Source organism: Nyctereutes procyonoides, unplaced genomic scaffold (genome assembly GCF_905146905.1).
Source record: "Nyctereutes procyonoides isolate TBG_1078 unplaced genomic scaffold, NYPRO_anot_genome, whole genome shotgun sequence".
Classification (NCBI taxonomy): Eukaryota; Metazoa; Chordata; class Mammalia; order Carnivora; family Canidae; genus Nyctereutes; species Nyctereutes procyonoides.
In genome coordinates this window covers 3,714,236-3,727,374 of record NW_026575117.1, presented here as the reverse complement: position 1 = coordinate 3,727,374, position 13,139 = coordinate 3,714,236, and the positions used below count along the sequence as shown (strand labels likewise).

Genomic DNA, 13,139 nt, shown 5'->3' with positions numbered 1-13,139 from the left:
CCGGGAGGCCGAAATAACGAGCAAAGTACCTTCGTACTTTCACCAACACGGTCCCTCAAGAGCCTTGTTACCGAGATGGTCGCCGAGGACCCCAAGAGCCCAGGAGGGACACCCGGAAGTGAAGTGGATACAGAGGATGGTCCTGGCAAGAAAGCCCAGGTCCCCTTGGGGACCACGTGTCTCTGCCCGCTGCGGGGGGGGGGGGACTTGTGTCAGGACACCTCGTGTGTCCCCTGGCTGTGAATGATGCAGGTACAAGGTGGCCCTACTTGTTTAAGGTGGCTTCCAGGAAAGGGACATGAAAGGGACGGCCAACCATGGTTCCTCGGCACCTGCTGCCTTAGGATCCCCCTGCCCCCCCCAGCAGTCCTTTGAGACTGTCCCTCACCGAACGTCTCAGAAGCTTCTCCAGCCTATGGTGCCCCCCACTGAATCAGCGTCCTGGTGATCCTCCGGCAGACGAGGCCTGGATGACGGGCCCAGATCCACACAAGCCGCAAGCCGGAGCAGCCCGGGCCCCCCTGCCTGGTCCTGGCGGCCGTCCGTGCAACACGGCCTCGAGATGTGGTTCTGTCCCCCCTCCACGGTACCGCCGCCCACAGATCCTCCTTTTTCACCCGGAGTTTTGCAACCCGCCTGGCGTCTCTCCCTGCTTCCCAGCACCCCTGTGGCCAACCCGTTCTCCTCCTTGCCAGTAAAATGGTATTTTTAAAGCCACAAACTACATCTCACTATTTCTTCTCTAGAAACTTCTCAAAGGCTCCCTACTGCCCTCAGCATAAAGTCCTAACTCCTGGGCACAGCTGCCTTCCCGCTTCCGTCTCTCCCCAGAGTCCTGGCCTACATACACCTGCCGCTGCCACCGCGGCGACGCACCCTTGGAATCCATCAGGACTCGGTTCAGAGGTGCCTTCCTGCCCCCCAATAGGAGCTGCTGCACCCCCTGGGCTCCCTGTGACCACAGCACAGCTCTTGCACCGTGACGTTTACGCTGGGGCTCCCTGAAGGAAAGAGGACCACGTCCTGGTGTCCCCAGTGCCAGCACGGTAATCGGCCCATGGAAGATTCCTAACGCCAGCTGAGGAGTGAAGGAGGCATCGTGCTGTCATTAGTGAGCACCTGAGACATCGGTCTGTCTGGTTTTTCACTGCTCCCCTCCGCCCCCGGGCCCGAGGAAGTAAGGTCAGTTAGTTCAGCTGAATCATACCTAAAACTCCATTTTCAAGTTTTTGATTATCACACCATGCCCCAGGGAACAAGACCTGGATTGAAAACAGGACAGAGCGGATATGAAAGAGTGGCAGGCCCACAGGACGGGCGGACACGGCAGGCAAGCCAGGAAGGGCAGCGAGCGGAGGTTGACTTTCCCTTGGTGGACAAAGCACCTTTCCAGCAAATGTGAGGCCAGCCGGCGTGCGGACACAGTCCCCGTGGATCAGGGCTCTTTGGAGATGGCTCTGCGACCCAATGTGTCATTATTAAAGATAAATAACCAAAAAAAAAAAAAAAAAGATAACCTCCAACCAAAAAAGTCAGCTAGTTGGAGATTTAGAGAAGTGTCCACCCACAGAATCAAGTGGTAGAAAGTTTTGTCATGTGACCTCATTCACCAGCAAATTAATCATCCAACCGAGTAAGGCCGCAGGTCCCAAATTCCAGATTGAGACACATGTTCCAAGAACCCTTATTTCTCCATACCCTGGTTTTCCTAAGAACTGTGACTGTGTGTGTCGGGGGTGAGGCAGGAGGGGAAGCTAAGACGAGCGCTCCAGTGACGAAGGAAAGCCTTTTCCCCTTCTTCATCTTCAAGCCTGGTGCAGTCCTGACCCTGCTTCCAGAAAGTATCGCAATTTTCTGCTTTCAGTATAATTATCAAAGGTGGGATACCAGAGCGGTTCACTGTACGGTGAGATGGTAGTAACAATGATTACTAAGGTTTTGTGAAGTTTTGCTCCCCTTTCACATTTCTTCAGATTTCTTGTTTTTACTTTAAAACACACATCGGATTGTAATTTTCACCTGCTAATGGAATGGTTATGCTTTAAAGCTATAGCAAGAGACTTTTTTTTCTTCTTTTTTATATTTATTTATTTATGATAGACATAGAGATAGAGAGAGAGAGAGAGAGAGAGAGAGAGAGGCAGGCAGGCAGGCAGAGACACAGGCAGAGGGACAAGCAGGCTCCATGGTGGGAGCCCGACGTGGGACTCGATCCCGGGTCTCCAGGATCGTGCCCTGGGCCAAAGGCAGGGGCCAAACCGCCGAGCCACCCAGGGATCCCCACAAGAGACTTTTCTAAGGGTTGTTCCATCAATGACTGAAATAGAAACAGGATCCCGGAGAAACTGCATGTGGAACTTATCACAGAATTCAGGCTGACGGAGTGATGAGCCACCAGGCCCACCACCAACACCCCCTTCCCCTTGACTATTAATCTAAAGTAAACTTGTTTCTCTCAAGAGCACAGGAGTTAAAACAGAACATTGCAAAGACACCTTGCATGGTCATCAGGTCTGGACCCAACCCGGCGTCCCCGTCGCTCAGGATCTGTCGGCAACAGACAATTCACTCCCTGATAGAGCACCCCCTCTTCGGGACCTTCTCATTACTTGGCAATTCTTGCTTACTTTGATTCGAGATCTACCCACAGGAATGCAGCAGAGGGAGATGGTTGAAAAATGCTGGCCCGGGTGTGGGACAGACCCGGATCCTAGGCCCGGGCTCGGCCACTTACTGGTGGGAGATCCTGGTTGTCATTTCCCTGTGGTTCTTGGCCAGCAACACGGGGACGATCATAGCGCTGTACCTCACCCTCGGGGCCTGGAGAACGAATGCACGCAGCGAGAGGAGCTTATAGCAGTAAGGGGTCCGCGAACAGTCAACGCTCTTATTACTCCACACCACTGCCCTACTCCACCCTTCGGGGCCTTAGAGGATAAAGCTAATCCTTTTTCCAAAGGGCAACCCCTTGAGTATTTAGAAACAACCGCCATCCTTCTATTTATTCCCCTCGCTGTTAAGCTGACATGTTACCTCTTCTTTTCGAAGTTCTTGCACGGACCCATTTCCATCACTCACTGCTCCAGCGCTTGCACTGGGGGCCGTGGGTGACAAAGATCTGGGCTCAAGTGTTAGCATTTTCCACTTCCCAGCTATTGACCTCAGGCCAACTCCTCCATTGACGTAACCCCTTTCTCCCCATTTAATAGGAACATTAACAATCTCTTCGCAGTACTAAGTATTAAAACACACCCCCCACACACACATTTAACACAATGCCAGCACGCGGCGGGTTGCTTGCCCCAGTCAACAGGAGTTCCCTCTTCCTTGTCAACCTTTTCTGCACATACCCCAACTCTCCAGTGACTCTTTCCAATGCCACAGAACTGAGTCACGTTCCCGGCATCTCCGAGTGTGGTTTTTTTATGTAGTTATAACATCTCACTGCTGCCGCACACTGTGGTCAACCTAGACGCTCAGAGCCGATCTGCACGACTGCTCCTGGGGCAGGTTTCCTAAGTGTACCTGGATGGTCCGTCGTTGGGACTGGCTCCTAGTGATCCTACTCCCTCTTCCAAGCTCTCGCGGACCATCCGCTTAATGATCTCTTCTATAAGTTCACTAGTGTGTGATCCCTGGACCCAGATTTTCCTCCTTCCTAAAAAGTGGGATGGATGTTTCATTCTGGCCATCTTCTCACATCCTCATTGTGACTTAGGGTGGTACAATCTCATTAGGACCCCAAGACCCAAGTGCCCGAGGCCCAGATACACTTAAGGGAGGGACACCTGTTTCCTCATGATTATTAAACATTGGGTTTTCTTTTTTAAAATTTTTTATTTATGAGAGAGAGAGAGAGAGCGAGAGCACACGAGCGTGAGCATGCTCAAGCACGAGCAGGAGGGAGGGGTAGAGGAAGAGGGAGAAGCAGATTCCCCACTGAGCAGAGAGCCTGATGCAGGACTCAATCCCAGGACCTTGGGATCATGACCTGAGCCAAAGGCAGACACTTCACCGACTGAGCCACCCAGATGCCCCTAAACATTCTATGCTTTAAGTCACCCGTGTTCTGGTGTTTCTAGTTTGAAGATCAGATAATCCTCTACTGAAGAAAGAGAGAGAGAGAAATGGAATCCACAGATGTAGAGTGAGGCTTAGGAGCTTCTCCATGTCCCGTACTACTGTCCCCTGTGGGATTTCTCTCATCCTTAGCCTTTTCCAAGAGCCCTCCGCACCCAAAGCATAGCTCGGTCCATCGTGGCTGCTCCTTTGTGCTCACATTTGTTTTTAACCTCTGTCACACTGTGTACTTTTTAAGGAACACTGTATAAAAATACGGGTAGCCGCATGATTTTTCTCCATGGGCTTACATTTTTGGGACCAACTGGAATCACTTATGTTGTACTTCTGTCCTCAAGTGCTCATCCTTTACTGCCTCTCAGTCTCCAGCCCACAGTCACCATCCTTCTCTCTGGATATGATGACCTCTAAAACAGCAGGGTCACCCCCCTACCCAACCTGCTGTTAGGGCTCTGTCCTGCTGTCATCTCCCTGGGCACTGCCTGCCGGCTTTGGAAACTACTGGCTACAGAGAAGGTGAAAAGTCATGAGCAAGGATTCCCGAGTCTACATACATGCTCCTCCCATGCAAGACCCACAGATGTAGAGTCCCACACAAGGGCCCCACACCTCATCCTGCTCATAGCCTGCTGGCCACCTGCCACGGCTCAAAGCATGGAATCCCAGGGCAGAGGGTCTAGACCTGGCATCGAGATCATGGGCAGTTTTTTTTCCTGTTCTCCCAATCCTTGGAATGAGAATAAAAATATCTTCCAGGGTGGTTGTAAAGTTCTGGGAAGGGCAAAGAGAGTGGGTGAGACAATGGATGGGCAAACAGACTGTACCCCATGACGTACTGTACAAATACTTTTAAACTGTGAACCTGCAAGTGGAAGAACAAAGAGAAATCATCACTGTCCCCCCAATGTCACCATCTCTCTGGAGGATGAGAGAGGGGGTGTTTCCAGCCAGAAGGCAGCACAGATTTTCCTCTTGACACCCCAAAGGTATGGGCATTCCTAACCCAAGAGACACCCCACCAGGACAGAGAGAAATGAACTATGACTGGAAAGATAAGCTCCCAAGTAACTTGCAAATGGCAGAGACAAAATCCAGTGGGATCTTTTTTTTAAATTTTTATTTATTTATGATAGTCACAGACAGATAGAGAGAGAGAGGCAGAGACATAGGCAGAGGGAGAAGCAGGCTCCATGCACCGGAAGCCCGACATGGGATTCGATCCTGGGTCTCCAGGATCAGCGCCCTGGGCCAAAGGCAGGCGCCAAACCGCTGCGCCACCCAGGGATCCCTCCAGTGGGATCTTCTTAAAAAAAAAAAAAAGATTTTTGAGTAATCTCCACACCCAGTGTGGGGCTTGAACCTATAACCCTGAGATCAAGAGTCCCATGCTCCACCAGCTGAGCCAGCCAGGCACCCCCCCAGCAGGGTCTTCTCAAGGCCAGACCTTGAGGAAAGAACAAAACACCCTGTGACAAGCACTGTGGACTGACGCCAGGACCGCCCCGCTGCATCCGACCACCCGAGGACGGTGCAGCCGTGAAGGCCTGGTCCTGGGAAGACCCAGGGTGACTCTTGCCCCCAGGAGCAAGGACTCCCCTAGGAAGCTCAGCCACCCTCCCCCAAATGAATGTGTTAACCTCCGAGGGCTTGGGGGCAGTTTTGTGTGGGGGGTGGTAGTTTGGAGGGGGCCCTCTGGGCTCTGCTAGCAGAACCACACAAGGATGCAGAGCAGTGAGCTCCCCCCACCGCAGCGCCGGCGCCTGGCCTGAGCACAGGTGTCTTCCTCTGCCCAGCAGCCCCGCCGCGATCACACGCTTCTGCACCTCTGTCCCTGGTCAGCACACTTTTTCCATGCTTATTTTTAATTCAATCCTTAGATAAAATTGACCTTCGTGGTGATCATTTTTCTCTCTTATTATTGCTTTGGTCTGATTATCTTTTCGTCCCGCTGAATTCCCCGGGGCTCTTTATCACGTCAGCTGGTTCTCTTCTATTACAAATTTCTTCAGTTTCTGTCTTCTTCAGCCCTGGCTGTAGCCATTCTCAATGTGAGGACTGCCTCCCCCAAATGCTTTCTCGGGCTGCTATCTAGCGTGGGGGGATGGGGATGAGCTCATGAAATGGTCCCCCAGTCCCTGGTGGATCTGGTCTGCTTACTTCACAGCCGTCCCAGGCGCTGGGACACACCGTCCACGTTCTGTGCGTCCTCACAGGCCTGCACCCCAACGGCGCAGCCTGGGGGAGCCAGGGGCCAGGGCTAGGAGACACCTCGAGGGGCTGGCAAGCCCATCCACTCAATGGCAGGCGGAGAAATGCAAACATGGAGCCCTTCCTAAGGTTTCTTCAAGGAATAAAAGTATACAATGTCTAAATTGCTCCTGTGATCTACGGTAGACGTAGGGTAAGAGATGAGCAATCAACTGAGTTTTAAAATCTAGTGTGAGGGACGACTGGGTGGCTCAGTGGTTGAGCATCTGCCTTCAGCTCAGGGCATGATCCTGGGGTCCTGAGATCGAGTCCCATATCCGGATCCCCGTGAGGAGCCTGCTCCTCCCTCTGCCTCTCTGTGTGTCTCTCATGAATGAGTAAATAAAAATCTTAAAAATAAATAAATAAATAAAATCTAGTGCGAGTCAGGAGAACACACATTTCTCTTCTGCTAGTCCAGTTAAGGCGGCCCCGCGGCCTATCTCAGTCAGGTACATGCTCATACCACGTCTGTTCTTTCCTATGTCCCCCCTAAAATCTCCCCTGCTATACTTGAGTCAACCACAAAGCATCACACAGCGCTTTCTAAACGCCAAGTGCTGCGATAAGCTAATTTCCTCTTGTTTGGTACTTGACATGCGGGCTGACACCAGGCCAGCAACCCTCGGCCAAAATCCCCTCGGAGGCTTCAAGGCTAACGTCTCTCCCATGCTGGTCACTTCCCCCAAATACCTGCCACCTGCTGTCGGCGTTCAGAAACCAAAGGTGAGGGGCGCCTCGGTGGCTCAGTTGGTTAAGCATCCACCTTCAGCTCACATCATGATCCTGGGGTCTTGGGATTGAGCCCCACGTCGGGCTCCCTGCTCAGCGGAGAGTCTGCTTCTCCCCTTCCTGTGTGCGCATGTGCAAGCTCTCTCTCTCTCCGTTCCTCAAATAAATGAAATCTTAAAAAACAAAACAAGCTTTACGCAGGCCACCAATTCTTTCTCTCCCGGATCTCGCGTCTGTTAGCTGAGTTTGCACATTTGGCGTGTTCATGTCTTCTGGGGTCAGCTTGTCCTTCCCACACTTCTGAGGACACTCAAGCTTCCTGAAGAAACCGCTCTCCTTCCAGAGCCAGAGAGCAGAGCGAAAAGGAGGGGAGTCCTCCCCTTCCCCATGAACAACGGATCCTCTTGCTTTCAAGTCAGGAAACACCTCCCCTTCTTCAATGGTATGTGCAGACATGGGTTAGGAACCTGTCTTCCCAATGCAAAAGAAATCATAATCCAAAGTTCACATTTCCTTCCCATGTCTCTACGTACCCTGAGGTCCCTGTGATTTCCTACAACAAGGGTGACAAAGCCACAAGGCCTCAGTGGAGGCTACTTCAAGCCACTTAAGACCCCAACCCATAGTGCCCTCAACTGCAAAATGGCACGAGAAGAGGTTCATGGAATGGTCACGTGTATCAAGTATCAAATGAAAGGACTTATGCATGATGCCTGGCTCAAAAAAATCTTCACCAAATTGATCAGAGTATTTGCTAATCTCCTGTGTGTCCCCCATGTGCCAGGCGATGCTCTAATTTTTTTTATATAAAAAGTCATTGAACCCTCACAGCAGCTCATGAGGTAGGTGCTACGACTATGGCCCTTTTAGAGAGGAGGGAACAGAAGGGTTGCTCAACTTTCTCAAGATCACACAGCCAGCCCGTCGGTTTGTCACTAGGGCTGTCATCATAAATGACCACATCTGGATGGTTTAAAACAACCAAAATTTAATCTCTCACAGTTGGGGCGGTCGGGGGGGGGGGGCAGAAATCAAGGTGTTGGCAAAGTTGGCTCCTCCTCTGAGGGAGGGTCCCTTCCATGCCTCTCTCCTGGCTTCCGGTGGCTGCCGGCGATCCTGGGGGCTCTCTGGCTTCCCACTGCACCACATCTGCTGCCCCGGGCTTCATGCCCCCCGCCCCCCGACTTTGCGCATCCTCTGTGTTTCCCTCTCCAAATCCCCTCTTGTTATAAGTACACCAGTAGGTAGATTTGGGGCCCACCCTGGCACACTGTGACCTCACCTTGTCTCCATTACATCTACAAAGCCCCTCTTGCCAAATAAGGTCACGGTCACGGGTGTCAAGGGTGACCCCTTGGACTGATCTTTTCGAGCAGACAATTCGACTCACTATAGTCTCTGGGCCAGAGTCTGAACCCCGCCGTTAGCCAGGTTCCTAACTCCTACATTGTCTGCTTGTCCACTTAGCTGATTACTAACCGTCACACATCATCTGAATATTACGTTGTCATATTAATAGTGTTATCTTTCTACCCAGCTAGAAGATGGTGGTATGGCACGCTGATGTCACCTAGGAAACTGCGTTTCCTCACTGTATTTTCCCCAAGGCCTTGAGGCCTTCATTGGTTCTCTGGTTGCCTATAAATTCATCCTCACGTGGGTAAGATGGTCAGTGGACACTCGGGGGAGAGGTGCTCAGTTTCTCTGCTATCCCCTGACTGCCCACCTTCCAACCAAGTTTCTTCAAATAGACCAACCCAGGGATACTAAAAATGCTCATCCTAATTCTTCCAAAGGCAGTCCTCAAATGACCCATCGGGAGCTTCCTGGGATCCACCCCACGACCCACTCTGTCCTCTGCTCTCATCTCCTCCCCACCATCACTTGCTCAGCACGTGGGAACCCCGTGTGCCTGATGGGAAATGAGGAGAGGGCACGCACTCCCCTTCCCCGGGGCTCAGAGTACCCGGCTGGCACGACCAGGTGCTTCTCTTTCTCTGATTGCTCTGACCTGCTCGTCTGATTCCACATCAGAGAAGGTCTGAATCTCAGCTCATTGAAGGCGCTTCCTTCTCAGGACTTGAGGACCAGAGAATGTGGGGTCGGGGCAGGTGTCAACAACCCTACCTCTCACACGCACCCCAGGACAACGTGTCCTACCACAGCTCCCTCTGTACAATGATCTAATGTCTCTCTTTTTTTTTTTAATTATATGGAACCACAGATCTTTACTTCCAGCCCACAAACATCATGGAACAGAATGGGGTGGAAGAACTGACATACACTCGATCTCATTTCAATTTCCAATCACTTTTTAAAAAAGATTTCAGAGAGATAGGGGGAGAGAGAACGAGCACGAGCATGTGCACATGAGCAGGGGAGGGGCAGAGGGAGAAGCAGACTCCCCGAGGAGCAGGGAGCCCGAGTGGGGGCTCGATCCCAGGACCCCGAGATCATGACCTGAGCTGAAGGCAGATGCTTCACTGACTGAGCCACCCAGGCGCCCTCCAGTCACTTTTTAATAGTCTGCGGTTTTCCCTTTGGAAGTGTGGGGAAGGGGCAGGATGGGAGGCTGGAGGAAGCCAGGTCCAAGGGTGCGGGGATGGGGGAAGGTGGGAAGGGAAGAAGGTCCTGGCTTGAGGAGTCTTTCTTCCTACTGTGCTGCTGCAAGCTCTTCCCCTCCTCGGTCTCCCCACTACCCAGGGTAGCTGCTGAGGGATCTCCCCACTACCCCAGGGCACTTGGGGTGGAGGGTAGTGTGGCCTGACTTCATTCCAAGAAATGCATTCCTCCTCTACCCACTCCCTCCCCACCCCACCCCCGGACTGTCTTGGGGGGCAGAACAGAGCCTGGTCCACAGCCGGTCCTGCAGGGGCACAGAGGGCTCAGCGGCGAGGAAGCACAGGCCGTGAGCAGAGCTCCAGCCCCGGATGCTCCAGGAGGGGTGCTCAGGGGACCTGCTGTCTTGAGCAGCACCTTGAATGCCCGGGAGGTGGCGGGGGTGGGGGGATGCGTCAGGCCGGGTCCTGGCAGGAAACAGATAATTGGAGTCATCCGAGGTGTGCTTACTAAGGAGCTACTTACAAAGGTGAGGGCAGAGAGCAGCGAGGGGGGGCAGCGTGGTTCCGAGGGACCCCAGGCCCGAGGAGCCGGGTAGTGGGCAGCTGGCTGCCAGCACCTGGAGGCTGAGCCACGGGCCACCGTCAGGAGCCCTTGTGACGCTCCCAATGGGACACACAGCCGGCTTCTGTGGGCACTCAGCCTGGTGGGCAGCAGGTCTAGACGAGCAAAGGAAAGCTAGCCATCAGACAGAGGTGGGGACAATATTCCTTGCAGGGGAAGCTGCACCCAGAAAGGCAGACAGTCAAAAACAAAGGGGGGGACGCCTGGGTGGCTCAGTGGGTTTAGCATCCGACTCTTGGTTTCGGCCCAGGTCATGACTAAGCTGTGTTGGGCTCTGCACCGAGTGTGGAGCCTGCTGGGGAACCTCTCTCCTCCTCCATCTGCCCCTTCCCACTTGCACACATGCTCCCCTCCCCCAAAAAAAAGCACAGTCACAAAATAGCAGAGTGTACTTTTGGCATCAGGAAAGTAGCACATGCAGGGGACCAGGAGGTGAGAGCAGAGGGAGGTCAGGACCTGCCGCGCGGAGCCCAGCCATCACCTGCGTGCCCAGGGCACTGGTGGGGGCCCACGCAGGGACAGGAGACTGACATGTTGGCGGTCAGGGCGGTGTGAGGATGGACTGCAGGAGGACACGAGCAGGAGACAGGAGGCCAGAGAGGCTACTGCAATACGGAAGGTGTGGGGGGAGAGGGATCTGGACCGGGGGCTTTGCAGGCAGAAGGACCGGACTCCAATGTCTGTCTCGCTGCTTCCAATTTTAAGCCCCTGGGTGAGTCTCCTAATTGTCAAGTTCCAGTTTTCTCATCCGCAGACACAAACGGTCATGGGAACTAGCCTGGGTGAGGCAGGTGCCAAGCACAGGGCAGGGTGATGGACACGGCCTGCTCTTACGCAGTGCACCGGCTATGCCACCAGGCTGACGGGCCCAAAGTCCAGGCAGGAAAAGCCGAAGGTCTACCTAGGGCGGCGGCAGTGGTGCTGGGTAGCAGGACGTGCATTTCTCTGGACATGAGGGTGAGAAGGGGGGGCCTGGGGGACTTGGCTGCTGGGGTGGGGGCACCGAACGCCAACCAGATCAAGGGCCGCAGAAGCACGAGAAGCCGAGGGCACAGAGATGTGCTGTGGGTTCTGCACATGTCACACTGATGGGCCACCAGGGCACTTGGAGGGCCTGGTGGCGAGACCATGGAGAGAAGGGATCCGGGGCAGGGAGGGGTACAGACTCCGCGGCCCCCAGGACACAGAGGGCGGCTGCAGTGTGGGAAGCAGGAGCAGGGGGGACGTAAGATGCGGCTGTTAGCTGAGAGGGGTCACGGGGGGGGGGGGGAACAAAACAAAACTGAACCAGCAGGAGACCAGGAGACAGAGGAGGAATGTGGGAGGAGGGCCTCCAGGAGGCGGTGGAGGTTTTGGACACAACCACCCTGCACGCTTGGCCAGGAAAGGACAGGATAAGAGGCTGGCGTAGGGAGCACCTTTTCTTTTTAGGATGGCAAAATCGGAGCCTATTTATAGGCTTAAAAAAAAGAAAAAAAAAAAGAAAGAAACAAATAGCCTCCAGATCTGGGGGGAAATAGAGGGAAAATGAGGTCTCGAGACCCAGACCAGACGGCGGGGCCCAGGGTCCGGGGCACGCAGGAAGGAGGCTCCCAGGGCCAGGCCTGCCCAGGCTTGTCCCCTCTCCCTTGGAGGAGGGGTGTCCCGGTGGCCTGCGCGTGCATAGGAGTCTGTGGCCGAGGCAAGGGCTCCGTGAGAGGTTTCTTCTTCTCCTTTTTTTTTTTTTCCAGTCAAGCATCCCGGTAAAGCAAAGGCTGATTTAATTGCTCCCACCTGCACTTTGCCTGCCGGTTAATTCCTTCCCTCTGTGTAGGGTGAGGACACCTGCCAGAGGGGGACCTGGACGCAAAGGACAGCACGTGCAGCCGGAAAAAGTCCAGAAAAGTCCGCTGCGGTCTTTGGGAGCAGAGATGTGTGCGGATTCATCCTGGGCTCACGGCCCCAGGGGTGGGGCTCCTGGAAATCCCAGGGGGAGGCCTGGCCAGGGCCACTGGGGGTTCTCCTGGGACCCGGTTTCTGAGCATTCGCAGCTCCTGTCTTACACGCAGCCCGTCAGACTCCTCTCAGCTATGGCATCTGAGGGGCTTAATTGTTTCCTTAGGGCTTTGTCCTTCCCATCAGTGAACAAAGGCGATTGGCAGGGATTTGGGTTTAGCTCTTGATATTTAAAACAAAACACCACCACACCAAAAAACTTATAAAGAGAGATGTTTGTGTTTACGTGTGTGCACATGCATGCCCATGTGTGTGCACACGCATATGTATACTTTCATCAGCGCTTGGGTGTCAGGGTAGCAGAGCAGGTCAGACCACTGGCCGACTGCCTGGGGGCCACTCCAGGAAGGAAACGCACATACGATACCCCCCCCACCTCCTCCAGCAGTTGGGACCCCCCAACGACGAAGTGCTAACGGGCCACAATGAGCAGCGACGAGCTCACGTGCAGGTGGCACCCAAGAGAGATTCTCTTCTGAGGCTGTTCTTGTTCTGCCCCTCCCAAACCCCCCCTTTTTTTGAGGCCGCTGTTAAAACCAAGATGAACACATCCACTGTTTATTATGGTTTCATTTCTCCCACCCGCCCTCGGGTGGTTATGAATTATCAGCAAAAAAGTGCAACAAACTGGACGAGACATAGAGTCAAAGGTCAAGATAACGCTTGGAAAAAGAGGACTGGCCCGTGCAGCAAGGAGCTGACTGTGCAGCAGCAACAGGACAGGGCTGGCATCTCCGGCCAACTTGAGGAAGGAGGGAGTATATTTTTAAAGGTGGCCTTGCTTTGTGGTTAATCCCACAGCACGAAGAGAGGTTTGGCCTGGTCCCTGAGTGGCACTGAGCAAGGTCACGTGACCTCTTGTGTGTTCGCTCCCAACTCAATGATGCCTTTTGAATAGTCAC

General features: G+C 53.6%; 1 protein-coding gene across 6 annotated transcripts in view; it reads right to left on the bottom strand.

Moving 5' to 3' along the window:
• NOS1AP (nitric oxide synthase 1 adaptor protein) overlaps nt 1–13,139 on the bottom strand; it is a 280,357-nt gene that overhangs the window by 43,925 nt on the left and 223,293 nt on the right. The window contains exon 1 of one of the 6 annotated variants that reach the window (XM_055333928.1): nt 389–1,096. The exons of the other annotated variants lie outside the window; for them this stretch is intronic. The gene's annotated coding sequence lies outside the window, so the exon portion shown is untranslated. Of the gene's footprint in view, nt 1–388; nt 1,097–13,139 lie in introns of those variants that run through there. 6 annotated transcript variants of the gene reach the window in all.